The following is a 16182-nucleotide window of genomic DNA, read 5'->3' as shown; positions in this document are numbered from 1 at the left end:
TTCAAAGAAAACTTTTAGTAACTTGTCCGCAAGTGTATTCCTATCTCACTCTCATGGTGCTTGAGGATAATCATAATTGAGTGTACTTACCATAAATAAAAATGTATGTTTGCTAAATATAATATAGCTGCACACCTCAAAAGGGGAAGCAAATTTTATTTGTTATATCTGAAACTTTCTAATTGTACAGAAAAGTCCCATAGGTAATTATTGCTGTTAATTAACTGTGGCTGTAATAGGCTATGTTGCAGAGCAATTAGCCACTTCACTGTCATATGAGAGAGCAGAAGAGACCAAAAAAATACTGTCATTGTAATTATTCAAGGTTGTTGTAGAGAATGCTTGTCTGTATTGCATGTTTAAAATGACCCTGCATCAACATAAGCAAATTAGTGATGCCTGTTTTGATACTTTTCAAAAATACTATTACTGGTTTATTCAACCAAATTTATTTAAAACTTTGAGGCAACCCTAATAAAATTAGGCAAACCTAAAAGTGATAAGCAACCCTACATGCTATTGAAAACAAGTTATTGGAAAAAAAAATAATGTTCATTAGGGTTACTTCCAGAGAATAGGAACTTAGAAAATTTCACTTTCTAGTTTGTTTCATAGATAAAAAAATTTAATATAATTATTTATATATTGAAGAAAATTAGTGTTGGAAACAAGTTGGTAAATATATAAAGAATTTGCTACTATTCAAAGTTCATTCTTTGACTTTTGCTTTACATTGGCTATAGAAACAAATAATTAAGGAAGAAATCCCTGATGGGAATTAACTCTGACAGATGGTCATATGCTGAAGTTTATATTTACCACTTCCATGCTTGGAAAGTGCTTTCTTTTAGAATTATTTCCAAACTGTGACTCATTTGCAATTTACTGGAAAAGACAAAGTATAGCAAAGTTCATTAAGGAGATGAAAGTACAATGTATCTGATTGTTTTGGGCATATTATATTCTTTAGGTGATCTCCAAGCAAAAAGAATTATATGTGTTGTGATTAAAGGATATTAAAACAGAGCCAATTAGTATATTCCATAGAGACTTGTTTTATAATTGTGTTTTTGGAATAAGTCAGTCAAAGTCTTATGTCAGTATCTTTACCAAAATTCTCTGGTGTTCCTCGGAGAGAGGGTGTGTTGAAGACCAGTTTCTCCAGTGGACGACCAGAGAAAGGAACAGGAATGGGCTGAAAAATACTTTTGCTTGCAGGGTAAGGCATATTCTTCACAGTGACAAAATTTGTGCTGCTTTACTTATTTCTGCTTCCTGAAACCTTACATAAAATAGTGCTCTTAAAAAAGAGGAACAAAAAGACACTATGAATGTGAAGGGCTTGTTAATGTTGCTCATTTACTCAGTCAGTGATTCAACAGGCATTTTTTTCAGCATCTACATTGGATTAGAAATGTTAGAAGTTAATAAGTCATGTTTTCTGAAGGTGTTTCCTCAAGGAGGTCACAGTCTAGTAAAGTGATGGACTCAAATAAGTACATCAGTATTTTAGTTTCTAATAAAGGTATGCATAGAGGGTATTCTAATGGGGTATAAAGGAAGGAGTGGCCATTTTTTTGGTAGGGATGACCTTATAGGAAAATAACCGGAATGTATTCGTTCATTAATTCAACAACTATTTAAAGATGACATGGTATTTTCCAGGCTAGAGATATACTAACGAGCATGACAAAATCCCTGTTCTCCAGAAACTTTACAGTGTTTTGAAAAGTGGATGGTTATCACCAGCAGACAAGGAGGAGAAGAGCATATTTCAGATGAAAGCACAGAGGCTTTGTGTATGTACTGGATGTTAGTCACATGCCTGTCCTACCCACCTGCCACTTCTAGCTTAAACTGCTAAATTCCCTACTACCTCACCACCTCCTGCCCCTACCACACACAGAGAAATAATGCTTAATTATTTTTCTGTATAAAGGAAGATATTGGTGATTAAGTGGAGAAACAAGGATGTGAGACAATCAACATGTGGTTTGACTATAGAGCTAAAGTTTTGCCAAGTAGTGACTAAATGGGCTAGATTTTTAACTAAATAACATAGAATCATCAGTTGGCCATGGCTCTGGAGCTGAGAGGACTTTATATGCTCTGGATGGTGATCATGTTGTTCCATGTGCAAGATGAGCTGAACAGAGAGACCATCTCAACAAAATAAAAAAAATGGAGCAGACTCAGAGAGACAGAAATTAGAGACCATGTATAAATTTGCCAACTTCATAAAGACTTTCTAATACAGAGTTTACTCTTCACGGCATGAATTGTACTTCCAATATCAGATTCTATGACCTATTAATACCTTTGTCACAATTGTCTTCTATTTTCAGCTTGGCCATGTACACTATTCTATGATCAGGATGAGCATTCAATTCAAAATACATATTAAAGTGCTTTCAGTGGGTTTCTGTTGCTTGTATCCAAAAGTAGCAAGTAGTGTTGGGTATCTTTAGGCAGTTTAGCAAGGCTAGAAAATAGTGTGAGAAAACAAGGCATAGGAAGTAGACCTGAGACTGGAAAGAAAGCCAGGGACATAACACGAATAGTTTTGTATACCATGGTTAAAGGTTTAACTTTATAATCTAAACAATGGAAATCACTGCAGGGCCTCCAAACAAGTGGTATGATCAGGTTGCATTATACAAAGATCACTTGGGAGCTTTAGAGAGCTTATAAATGGAGACAGAGCAAGGCCTCTTAGGAAGCTATGAGGATATAATTAGTACGAGATATTAAGAATCTGTAGTAAGGCAGTGCGTATGGAAATAGAAAGATATTTAACATATCAATGTTGTGAAATTTATAAGACTTGGACATTGATTTCCAAAAAAGAAGAATGACAGATTAATGACTGATACATGCCAATGCTTCATCGATAAGGGAAATCCTAGAAGTAATGGTACAAAGAATTAGTGAAGTTGGGGAGGTATTAGTGAAGTAGTCTCATTGTCTGAGGTATTATCCAAAGTTCTTTGTCTCATGACCAAGAAGAATAAGGGGTGTGGCCATCAAGGGTGAGTTTGAGGGAAAGTTTAATAAGCAAGAGAGAAAAGCTGTCCACTGTGGGGAGGGGGTCCGAGGAAGGTTGGTATTTCACAGTTGAGTACAAAGGCTTTTATGCAAAAGTGAATGGGGTGGGGTGTTTCATTTACACAAGGTAGAAAAAAACAGTTAGGACTGGGTATCTTATTTGCATAAAGCAGAAATTTATGACAGCTCCACCCTGCCCCTCTAGTGAGCATGTGGTTCCTTAGCCTGAGTTACTCCATTGTTTTATTTCCCTTACTACACATGTGTCAGGAGATGGAATTTTCCACTGTGGACGTGCTTGGTTTGTGTAAATCCTCTTATCTCTGCAGCTGCAAGCATGTCTTACGGAAGTCTCTAGTGTAGTTCCTTTATCTGAGTATGCTCAAAAAAGGAAAGCCCACTGTGTATGGACAGAACTCACTGGTTGCATAAAAGACAAAGGTTTATTATTATTATTATACTTTAAGTTCTGTGATACCTATGCAGAACATGCAGTTTTGTTGCCATGGTGGTTTGCTGCACCCATCAACCCGTCATCTACATTAGGTATTTCTCCTAATGCTATCCCTCCCCTAGTCCCCCACCCTGTCAGGCCCCGGTGTGTGATGTTCCCCTCCCTGTGTCCATGTGTTCTCATTGTTCAACTCCCACTTATGAGAGAGAACATGCAGTGTTTGGTTTTCTGTTCCTGTGTTATTTTGCTGAGAATGAAGGTTTCCAGCTTCATCCACGTCCTACAAAGGACATGAACTCATTCTTTTTATATGGCTGCATAGTATTCCACGGTGTATATGTGCCACATTTTCTTAATCCAGTCTATCACTGATGGGCATTTGGGTTGGTTCCAAGTCTTTGCTACTGTGAACAGTTCTGCAATAAACATACATGTGCATGTGTCTTTGTAGTAGAATGGTTTATAATCCTTTGGCTATATACCCAGTAATGGGAGTGCTGGGTCAAATGGTAATTCTAGTCCTAGATCCTTGAGGAATCGCCAAACTGTCTTTCACAATGGTTGAACTAATTTACACTCCCACCAAACAGTGTAAAAGTATTCCTTTTTCTCCACATCTTCTCTAGCATCTGTTGTTTCCTAACTTTTAATGATCATTGTTCTAACTGGTGTGAGATGGAATCTCATTGTGGTTTTGATTTGCATTTCTCTAATGACCAGTGATTATGAGCTTTTTTTCATGTGTTTATGGGCCACATAAATGTCTTCTTTTGAGAAGTGTCTGTTCATATCCTTCACCCACTTTTTTATGGGGTTGTTTGGTGTTTTTTCTTGTAAATTTAAGTTCTTTGTAGATTGTGGATATTAGCCCTTTGTCAGATGGGTAGATTGCAAAAATTTTCTTAGATTCTGTAGGTTGCCTGTTCACTCTGATGATAATTTCTTTTGCTGTGCAGAAGCTCTTTAGTTTAATTAGATCCCATTTGTCAATTTTTGCTTTTGTTGCCATTGCTTTTGGTGTTTTAGTCATGAAGTCTCTGTCCATGCCTATGTCCTGAATGGTATTGCCTAGGTTTTATTCTAGGGTTTTTATAGTTTTAGATCTTACATTTAAGTCTTTAATCCATCTTGAATTAATTTTTGTATAAGGTGTAAGGCAGAGATCCAGTTTCAGTTTTCTGCATATGGATAGCCTGTTTTCCCAACACAATTTATTAATTAGGGCATCCTTTCCCCATTGCTTGTTTTTGTCAGGTTTGTCATAGATCAGATGGTTGTAGATGTGTGGTGTTATTTCTGAGGCCTCTGTTCTGTTCTGTTGGTCTATGTATCTGTTTTGGTACCAGTACCATGCTGTTTTGGTTACTTGTAGTATAGTTGTATACAAGTATAGTATACTTGTAGTATAGTATACTTGTAGTGTAGTATAGTTTGAAGTCAGGTAGCATGATGCCTCAACTTTATTCTTTTTGCTTAGGATTCCCTTGGCTATACAGGCTCTTCTTTTGTTCTATATGAAATTTAAAGTAGATTTTTCTAATTCTGTGAAGAAAGTCAGTGGTAGCTTGATGGGGATAGCATTGAATTTATAAATTACTTTGGGCAGCATGGCCATTTTCATGACATTGATACTTCCTATCCATGGGCATGGAATGTTTTTCCATTTGTTTGTGTCCTTTCTTATTTTCTTGAGCAGTGGTTTGCAGTTCTCCTTGAAGAGATAGTTCACATCCCTTGTAAGTTGTATTCATAGATATTTTATTCTCTTTGAAGCAATTATGAATGAGAGTTCACTCATGATTTGGCTCTCTGTTTCGTCTATGATTGGCTTACAGGAATGCTTGTGATTTTCGCATATTGATTTTGTATCCTGAGACATTGCTGAAGTTGCTTATCAGCTTAAGGAGATTTTGTGCTAAAATGATGGGGTTTTCTAAATATATAATCATGTGATCTGCAAACAGAGACAATTTGACTTTCTCTCTTCCTATTTGAATACCCTTTATTTCTTTCTCTTGCCTGATTGCCCTGACCAGAACTTCCAATACTGTGTTGAATAGGAGTGGTGAAAGAGAGCATCCTTGTCTTGTGCCAGCTTTCAAAGGGAATGCTTCTGAAATTGAGGCAGTAATTAATAGCCTGCGAACCAAAAAAAGCCCCGGATCAGACGGATTCACAACTGAATTCTACCAGAGGTACAAAGAAGACCTGGTACCATTCCTTCTGAAACTATTCCAAACAATAGAAAAAGAGGGGATCCTCCCTAACTCATTTTATGAGGCCAGCATCATCCTGATACCAAAACCTGGCAGAGACACAACAACAACAAAAAAAGAAAATTCAGGCCAATATCCCTGATGAACATCAATGTGAAAATCCTCGATTAAATACTGGCAAACCAAATCCAGCAGACATGAAAAGCTTATCCATCACGATCAAGTCAGCTTCATCCTTAGGATGCAAGGCTGTTTCAACATACGCAAGTCAATATATGTAATCCATCACATAAACAGAACCAATGACGAAAACCTCATGATTATCTCAATAGATGCAGAAAAGGCCTTCAATAAAATTCAACACCTCTACATGCTAAAAACTCTCAATAAACTAGGTATTGATGGAATGTATCTCAAAATAGTAAAAGCTATTTATGACAAACTCACAGCCAATATCATACTGAATGGACAAAGGTGTTTTTATGGTAGACCTTGCTTCCTTATCTGTGCTTGCTGCTTGATTTTTCAGGCTGCTCTTTGTTGGAAAGAATTCTACCAAGGATCTGCCCTAACTGCCTGCATAACTGCCTTCCGTTCTCCTCTCTCTTTCGTTGTGGGATTTTTCTTTAGTACGTACTTGTGAGATCCTACAGTATTTGTTTTTCTGTGTTTGCCTTATTTTTACTTAGTGTTGTGTCCTCAAGATACATCCATATTGTTGCAAATGGAAGAGATTCATTCTTTTTTTTATATACCTTAAGTTCTAGGGTACATGTGCACAATGGGCAGGTTTGTTAATATGTATACATGTGCTATGTTGGTGTGCTGCACCTGTTGACTCATCATTTACATTAGGTATATCTCCTAATGCTATCTCTCCCCCCTCCCCCCACCCTATGATAGGCCCCAGTGTGTGATGTTCCCCACCCTGTGTCCAAGTGTCCTCATTGTTCAATTCCCACCTATGAGTGAGAACACATGGTGTTTGGTTTTCTGTCCTTGTGATACTTTGCTCAGAATGATGGTTTCTAGCTTCATCCATGTCCCTATAAAGGACATGAACTCATTTTTTATGGCTGCATAGTATTCCATGGTGTATATGTGCCACATTTTCTTAATCCAGTCTGTCATTGATGGACATTTGGGTTGGTTCCAAGTCTTTGCTATTGTGAATAGTGCCGCAATAAACATACGTGTGCATGTGTCTTTATAGCAGCATGATTTATAATCCTTTGGGTATATGCCCAGTAATGGGATGGCTGGGTCAAATGGTATTCTTAATTCTAGATCCTTGAGGAACTGCCACACTGTCGTCCACAATGGTTGAACTAGTTTACAGTCCCACCAACAATGTAAAAGCTTTTCTATTTCTCCACATCCTCTCCAGCACTTGTTGTTTCCTGGCTTTTTAATGATCACCATTCATAATATTTGTTGTGTGTGTGTGTGTGCATGTGTGTTTATATCCATTCATCTGTCAATGAACATTCAGGTTGTTTACATAACTTGGCTATTGTGAATAATATTGCAATGAACATGGGGGTGGAGATATCTCTTTGAAATGAAGATTTTATTTCCTTTGTATATATACACAGAGGAAGGATTGCTGGATCATATGTTATTTCTATTTTTTACATTTGAGGAAATCTCCAGGCTATTTTCCATAATGGCTATACCAATTTACATTTCCATCAACAGTGTACAAATTTTTCTTTCCTCCACATCATTACCAGCACTTCTCTTTGTGTTTTTGCTAATAGTGATTCTACAGTTACACAAGATGAGTGAGTTATGTAGCTCTAATATGCAGGATGGTGACTATAGTTAACAATATTGTATTGTGTACTTACAATTTTCTGAGAGGATAAACCTTAAGTGTTGTTACCACATAGAAAAAGAGAGAAGAAAAGAAAATGGTATCTGAGTTGATAGATATGTTAATCAGCTTGATTATGGTAATCATTTCACAATGTATATATTATATATGAAAACATCAAATTTTATGCCTTAAACATATAGAGTTCCTATCTGTAAAAAAAAAAACAAAAAACTGGTAATTGAATATCAGATGTAAATTTCCCCAAGCCTTACATCTTTTTAATAAACTTGATGAAGACATTCTAAGTACAATGAAAGTCTCTGTGTTAAGTGTAATGTAATGTAAATTCTTGACCGATGATTTTACAAAGGTAATATTCATTTTTCAAAATTAAACAACTGACGTATTAAATGCCCCCATAAATGGCTTATAATTTTAATAAAGAGCAGAATTCAACATAGGGAATTCAGCAGGGATATACAGCTGGGTAATGAACACTTCCTAAGATCATTGTTATTAAGTTATACCTACACTTATTTTATCCTTTTAAAAATTATTATAGGTGTCATTTGGAGACTCTGTGCCAGAGACAGGGTAACAAATTCATATGCATTATTTAAATTGTCCTAATAATTATTCTCTGGAGCAGCTTTTAATATCTCCATTTTACTGATGAGAAAACATAAACACAATGAGCTTCAAGTTCAAGAACTTGCCAAAGGTCATAGTATCTATTTAAGCTGAGATCTGAGGCCGCTTCTGTCTGACTCCATAGCCTGTGCAATGAACAGTTGTGTTGTGTATTGCCTCCCAAATACCAAATAACAGGTGAATGAAGAATACACAACTCTCTATAGGATTGAACCTGCCCAGCTGCCATTTGGGTTCTTCAGTTCTCTCACATTCCAGACAAGTTTTCTGATGACTCTGTGGGCTGGGCAATAGTGGGCAGGATGAGAAGAAAGAAGATGCCATGGTGGAAAAGCAGATTTAGGAGCAGAGAATCAAATGGTGATGTCTTTCTCCTTTTTAGCCTCTGTGGCAGCAACTACTGAACCTTAGTATTAGCCCAAGCAGCATATGAGAACAGGAGGCCACGTGTGGCTGGTTCCACCTCCCGGTGTCACAAGAGAGACTCAGTGTGAGGGACTATTTATTTTTGAGAGGTGAGATCACAAGACACAGACTTGAGAGCAGCTTTTTGATTTATGTTGCAAGTAAGACCAATTTTTCCTTGCTGCAAATAAGAGAAAAGTCACTTTTTATTAAATAGGGCACAGAGCAAATCTTAAATAGTTAATGTTAGTAACATCCTAGGAAACCTTTGCAAATGCCATCTCTTAGCTTGGTCTCCAAATGTAAAGGTTAGAAATCATTTCAGGAAGCATGGTCACACGTTTTAAATAACTTCTCCTTTCATTTAAGCTGCTATAAATTTATATACATAATTCACTGTTTTTCATTAAGGAATAATGCCAAGAGAAGAAAATAACAGGTTGAAAAAGTGATCTAATACTGGAGAGGAAGCAAGAAACCAGGCCTGGACATCTTTCTAGACATAGAGTGGGCCCTTTCTAGACAGAATATTCCATGTTGTTTGGGTAGTTTGCTTTGGGGCAGAATATAGGTTACCTGGTCTTACATGATTCAATACTGTAACTATTTAGCCACAAGGGGTTGTTTGGATTAAAATTAAATACAACTAGAAATTTAATTCCTTAGTTATACTAGAAATCAGAAACCAGAAAACAGATTAAAAAAACAGTAATGAGTAGGAGGGAGTAGTCTTCTATATCAAAGAATGTTGCTTAATTAGCCCTGCCTTTTGTATTTAGATTGTGTCAGATATCTTTGACATAAACTTCCTTCACATTCATTTATTTCCAACTATTTCTTTAAAAATTAAAGTATGCCTCTATCTGTATTTTTTCTTTTCCTTTAAGCTAAGACAAAACACTTTGGAATGGTGCGAGTACTATGAACATCTATTCATTCATCTATCCATCCATCTACCCAGCTATCATCTATGTTTCTAGAAATTTCTGTAGCTTCATAAATGTGTGAAAAAGTAAATAATGTTAATGAACTATATTCCATTCACTATCTAAATATTTTGGATTGAAATAAGTACTCTGTTGTAGGATATGTGTCTCTGTAAGCATTATCAAATGATCTATGAAGTTAAATATATAAATAATATATTTAGTATGAATATATATAAACATATGTGTACATTTCTTAATAAAAGATCTTTATTATGTAAATTTATTGTTATATACACATATACCCATATGAAAGAATATTGCAAAATTATTTGATTTTTTAAAAATGATATTATTAATAGCTAGATTCTAGATCCTTTCAATAGATCCAAGAATGAAGAATTGTTGGTTGTAATGTAAACTCAAAACTTACATTTCAACTTCTACTTAAGGTTGGTATTTGGTTGGTGGGAACCACACAGATTCAATGTGCCTATTTGGAAATGTTATTTTTGTTCAGGGCCCATGTACCCTGGACCCTGGCCACTGCATGATGTTTGCAATGATTGCAAGGTGTTCAGATTTTGTAAATACAAATGTCATAAAAACTTTAAAAAGAAATACAATCCTTGCAAGTTCAGGTCTACCAAAGCATTCCAGAAAGCAGCTGGTAAAGAGCTTACAGTGAATAATTCATTTGATCTTTGAAAAACGTAGACACGAACCTATGAAATACCAGCAAGAGCTATGGAATAAAACTATTGATGCAATGAAGAGAGTTGAAGAGATCAAACAGAAACATCAAGCTAAATTTATAATGAACAGATTGAAGAAAAATAAAGAGCTACAGAAAGTTCAGGAGATCAAAAAAAGTCAAGCAAAACATCCATCTTATCGGAGCCCCTCTTGTAGGCAAAGGAAAGCAGCTGTAAGAGAAAATGGTACAGCAATTACAACAGGATGTGGACATGGAAGACGTTTCTTAAAAACATCACATTTCTACATGTACATTTGAAAATATCCTTTGGAGACTTACAACTTCTAAATTATTCACTTTTTTTTTTTTACATAGGGTCACTTAAAAGGTGATTAAAAACATTTCTCCTACATTGCTGTCTGTAAAACATCAGATATTATGAATGTTAGCTTTCTTCTCAATATGAACCTTCACTGATAGATGTACTTGTGTAAATCATGAAAATTCTGTTTGTAAATTCAGAAATGAATTGTGGACATAAAATGATCACACTATTTGGATAATGGCACCGGGAGGCGTTTATGTAATAACTAATGAAAAAAATTCATGACTAGTGATATATAAAATGAAATATCCTTTGCAGCAAAATATTCCCTTTGTTAGTGTTATAGAAGGGGGAATACAATAAGGAACTAAGTATTTGTAAGACAGGTATCCTCAAATAATATCTTTTATTTTGATTTCAGTGTTTCCTATTTTAGTTTATTAGCATCTTAGAAGAAAATAATAGCCTTGTTTGATGAAGCCTAATTACGTTGGACTATTTTGACCTGGTTTAATATTTCTGATAGGTAACTGCAGATGTTGGAGATGAGAGCTGAATAATCTTTGCCTGAAATGGCACTAAACTCTATAATTTCTGCTTTGAAGAATACTCATTCTAACTTGCGATTCCTGGTAGAAAAATCTTCATTTTTCTAGCTTAGCAATGATCTGGAAGTAGAGGAATTCCAGTGCCTTTTAAAATTCATTGTGTGGTTTTCTTTTTTAAAAAAGCCCTAGTTGTTTTTGGAAAATAGAATTTATAGGTAGAACACTGTTTAATATTTGCATATAAATTAAAACTATTTTAAAAGTAGAAAACAAAACCAAGAAAACCCCTGAAATTTCCCAAAGTGTGATAATTTGTTTTAGTTTTTTTACTCACTTAGATTCTGTGCCACTCTGTGTCTATTAATGTGATAAATAGATGGTAAAATAGCACCCTTCCTGAGATCCCTTCAAGTTCTTTCATTGTATTGCATATCTTTTAAAATAAACGATTACTAAATTCAATCTACTTCACCACACACTCAAACTAATGAATGTTTACATTAATATTTGACTTTATTGACAGAAATAATATAAAATGTGTTAGGTATTTGAATGATAGATTCTTTAAACTGTAGGTTGAAATTATAGGACCAATTTGTCTATTAGTTTTTGCCAATTAATGATCAAATTGTTATTAATATGTACTTTCAATATTTCAATGCTTCATTATGATTATTTCTGTAGCAATTGTACATTTGTTTAGATTCCTTCCTGTGTTATTTTTTCCCCTATTTAATTAAAAAAATTTGGGGGGTACATAGTAGGTATATATATTTATGGAGTACGTGAAATGTTTTGATACAGGTGTGTAATGTGAAATGAGAACATCATGAAGAATGGGGTATCCATCCCCTCAAGCATTTATTCATTGAGTTGCAAACAATTATATTCTTTAAATTATTTGAAAATGTACAGTTGTTATTGACTATAGTCACCCTGTTTTGTTCTTTTTTCAGTGTCTTTTCACTGACCTTGAAAGAATGCAGACATCTTAGTTCAGTCTAAAAAATTTAGACGAATATTAAAAAAAAAGTGGTACCGACTTTTGAATTTTGCAATTTCCAGATATTGTAAAATTAATTTTTGAATATGAAAGAATTATAATTTCTTTAAAGTAAATTGAATGTGATATCAATGAAGTAAAGTTTACAGATTTTAAATAGTGCTTCACATTTATAATTGCTACTTAATTGTTTTAGGACCATGAAAAATTTATTATTTGAGATTGGGAATCTTTCTGAATTGGTGTCAGACCAAAGATTATCTGTAAGATGATAGGAGACAAAGAATATGCTGTTTCTACGCCAAAGAAATATAGTATTGAAATTGTTCCTATACACTTTATAAAATTAGTCAGTGAAGAACGGAAGGGGAGAAACAAAAATAAACCAAGCTTCCAGCACATTCATCATTAATCGTAAGGTCAACTTGCTCTCTGGTCTGCTTCGTCAGAATTGTCTGTTGCCTGTTGTCCTAGAATCACATAGACCTTAGATTACAGTTCCCTTAACTGTTCTGCAATAAAAACTTGAACACCATGAAATGTTTTCCCTTTGAGATATTCTTTCAGCTCCTGCATACTGACATCAGCTAGTCTAACACACCGCACTAACACCAGGTGATCTGAAGGACCCCCAAGGAGCTGACTCACCAAATAATGTGGTTTCCACATCCTGATGATTTTATCCCCCTTGCCCTGACCAATCGATGACTCAAATTTTCCATCCCCTGGCCCTCCATGATCCCCTTAAAAACTCCACTTCAGGACTCCTGAGGGAGATGGATTTGAGGGTCCCCTTGCATCTCCTATCTCAGCACTCTGTAATCATAAAACTCTCTCTGCTGCAAACCATGTCATCTCAGTGTATTGGTATGTTACTGTACAGTGGAAATACAAACCTATTGGTCCTATAATAGTATTAAAAGTAGTTCATGATTCTTTTCACTTATTAATCTTTGTCGGATGTCAAGACAAATATTGCTAAGCATGTGGATTTTCTTAGAAAAGCTTTTATTCTTGACTTAATAGACATTTATTAGCAAATTTGTTTAGACTTTCAGTCTTCCATTTTGTCTTTTAGATAAACTTACACCCTGTAGACTCACAGGGCTAGAGGAGACCCACAGAAGCTATGCTTTTACTAAGTCATCTTAGTCATCTAATTATAGGTACTTTATCCAAAATTGTGCACCTGACCCAAGTAAGCGAGTTCAATTTTTTCCCATAGTGTGTGTGTGTAAATGTCTATGATATATGTTATACACACACGCACACACACATATACAAAGACAAGGAGAGATAGAGATTGTCAGTATTTTGTATAACCATAACTGGTAATTTCAAGAGCTTCAAACAGATATTGTACACTAAATGCAATGGTGTGCAGAAGAAACCCGTCTTAGAAATAGAATAAAAACGTATGTGCCAAAAGCAGAGTTAAGAGCCTGTTTCTGTGCCTCCAGTATCATTTAGATTCACATGTGCATAATCCTGAGGCTTATCTACTTCCCCTTCCGCACCTGATAGTCTTTAGGTTTTAAGAGAGCTCTACAGCCTTCAGATAAAACTTATCTTTTTGTGTAAGACTTCTCTACAGAAAATCAAAAAGTCTTAGCTTGCACATTTGGGAAGAAAAAACATTGTTGGAAGGACAAATAACCAATTATTCTTAAGATGCTTTTTCTGTTTGCTGCTGGTGTTGCTGCTGCTGCTGCTGCTGCTGCAAAAAAAATGCATTTTGGATCTCTAGAGAAAGGCTTTATGTGTTTGTCTTTGCATGACATTTAAAGATATTTGAGCTCTGTTAAAATACAGTTTTGTGAAAGATGCTTATAGTGGGCCACAGAGATACTGTTGAACATATTTGCTCTTTGATAGGCACAGAAAATGCATGGCAGTATCATTGCTATTGGTTTGGTGAGGATAGAGTCTCATCATGTTACTTGTAATGAGGTACTTTTTTGCTGGTCTTTTTTTTTTAATATTATTTTTAGAGACAAGGTCTCACTCTTTACTCAGGCTAGAGTGCAGAGGCATGTTCATAGCTCACTATAACCTTGAACCCTTAGCTCAAGTGATCTTCCTTTCTTAGCGTCCTGAGTGGCTAGGACTACAGGCATGTGCCACCACACCAGAATAATATTTAGATTTGTTGTAGAGGCAGGGTTCTCACTATGTTGCCCAGGTTGGTCTCAAACTCCTCAAGTAATCCTCCTGCCTCAGCCTCCCAAAGCACAGGGACTACAGGTGTGTGATATTGCATGTGACCTGCTGCTGCTCTGTCTTAATTTGCTGTTCTTTAAATATTGAAATAGCATTTTGGAGACCTCACTGTGTCAGTAATTAAATGTAACAGCTTTTAAATGTATTAAATAATGTTTATCATACATAGTCATGTGAAATATACCCTGACCAAAATTAAGAAATTAAGACCTTGATTTTAAAAAGTATAGATTTGAGTGACATTTATTTGTGATAAAATGTTTAATAAGATATATATTATCTAATGCCTAATTTAAAATATTGCTGATTTCATTAAAACCCATTTAGACCTATCCAGGAAGGGAGGACTAGGAATGAAATTGAGGGATCTAGAAAAAGTTGCCTTTACTTTCAATCATTGCACAGTGTGAATTTAATATTTGTTTAAAATTATTTTACAATTATGCTTTAAGTCCTAGGGTACGTGTGCACAACATGCAGGTATGTTACATAGATATACATATGACATGTTGGTTTGCTGCACTCATCAACTCATCATTTACATTACGTATTTCTCCCAATGCTATCCCTCCCCCAGCCCCCTACTCCCCGACAGTCCCCGGTGTGTGATGTTCCCCGCCCTGTGTCCAAGTGTTCTCATTATGTAATTCCCACCTAAGAGTGAGAACATGCGGTGTTTGCTTTTCTGTCCTTGTGATAGTTTGCTGAGAATGATGGTTTCCAGCTTCATTCATGTCCCTGCAAAAGACATGAACTCATCCTTTTTTATGGCTGCATAGTATTCCATGGTGTATATGTGCCACATTTTCTTAATCCAGTCTATCACTAATGGACATTTGGGTTGGTTCCAAGTCTGCTATTGTGAATAGTGCTGCAAAAACATACGTGTGCATGAGTCTTTATAGCAGCATGATTTATAATCCTTGGGGTATATACCCAGTAATGGGATTGCTGGGTCAAATGGTATTTCTAGTTCTAGATCATCGAGAAATCACCACACTATCTTCCACAGTGGTTGAACTAATTTACTCTACCACCAACAGTGTAAAAGCATTCCTATTTCTCCACATCCTCTCCAGCATCTGTTGTTTCCTGACTTTTTAAATGATTGCCATTCTAACTGGTGTGAGATGGTATCTCATTGTCGTTTTGATTTGTACTTCTCTGATGGCCAGTAATGATGAGCATTTTTTCATGTGTCTGTTGGCTACATAAATGTCTTCTTTTGAGAAGTGTCTGTCCATATCCTTTGCCCACTTTTTGATGGGTTGTTTGTTATTTTCTTGTAAATTTGTTTAAGTTCTTTGTACATTCTGGATATTAGCCCTTTGTCAGATGGGTAGATTGCAAAAATTTTCACCCATTCTGTAGGTTTCCTGTTCACCCTGATGGTAGTATCTTTGCCATGCAGAAGCTCTTTAGTTTAATTAGATCCTATTTGTCTATTTTGGCTTTTGTTGACATTACTTTTGGTGTTTAATCATGAAGTCCTTGCCCATGCCTATGTCCTGAATGGTATTGCCTAGGTTTTCTTGTAGGGTTTTTATGCTTTTAGGTCTAACATTTAAGTCTTTAATCCATCTTGAATTAATTTTTGTATAAGGTGTAAGGAAGGGATCCAGTTTCAGCTTTCTATATATGGCTAGCCAGTTTTCCCAGTGCCATTTATTAAACAGGGAATCCTTTCTCCATTTCTTGTTCTTGTTAGGTCTGTCAAAGGTCAGATGGCTGTAAATGTGTGGTGTTATTTCTGAGGCCTCTGTTCTGTTCCGTTTGTCTATTTCTCTGTTTTGGTACTAGTACCATGCTGTTTTGGTTACTGTGGCCTTGTAGTATAGTTGGAAGTCAGGTAGTGTGATGCCTCTAGCATTGT

At 35.6% G+C, this 16182-nt stretch overlaps 1 pseudogene; it reads left to right on the top strand.

Annotated features, from left to right (window-relative positions):
- Nucleotides 1-10502, top strand: part of LOC129036236 (probable ribosome biogenesis protein RLP24) — a 58557-nt pseudogene extending 48055 nt beyond the window's left edge.
- Nucleotides 10503-16182: the final 5680 nt, after the last annotated feature.

The sequence above is a fragment of the Pongo pygmaeus genome, chromosome 4 (genome assembly GCF_028885625.2).
Source record: "Pongo pygmaeus isolate AG05252 chromosome 4, NHGRI_mPonPyg2-v2.0_pri, whole genome shotgun sequence".
Lineage (NCBI taxonomy): Eukaryota > Metazoa > Chordata > Mammalia > Primates > Hominidae > Pongo > Pongo pygmaeus.
The sequence above is the reverse complement of the archived record's forward strand: the minus strand, read 5'-3'. Positions and strand labels throughout refer to the sequence as shown.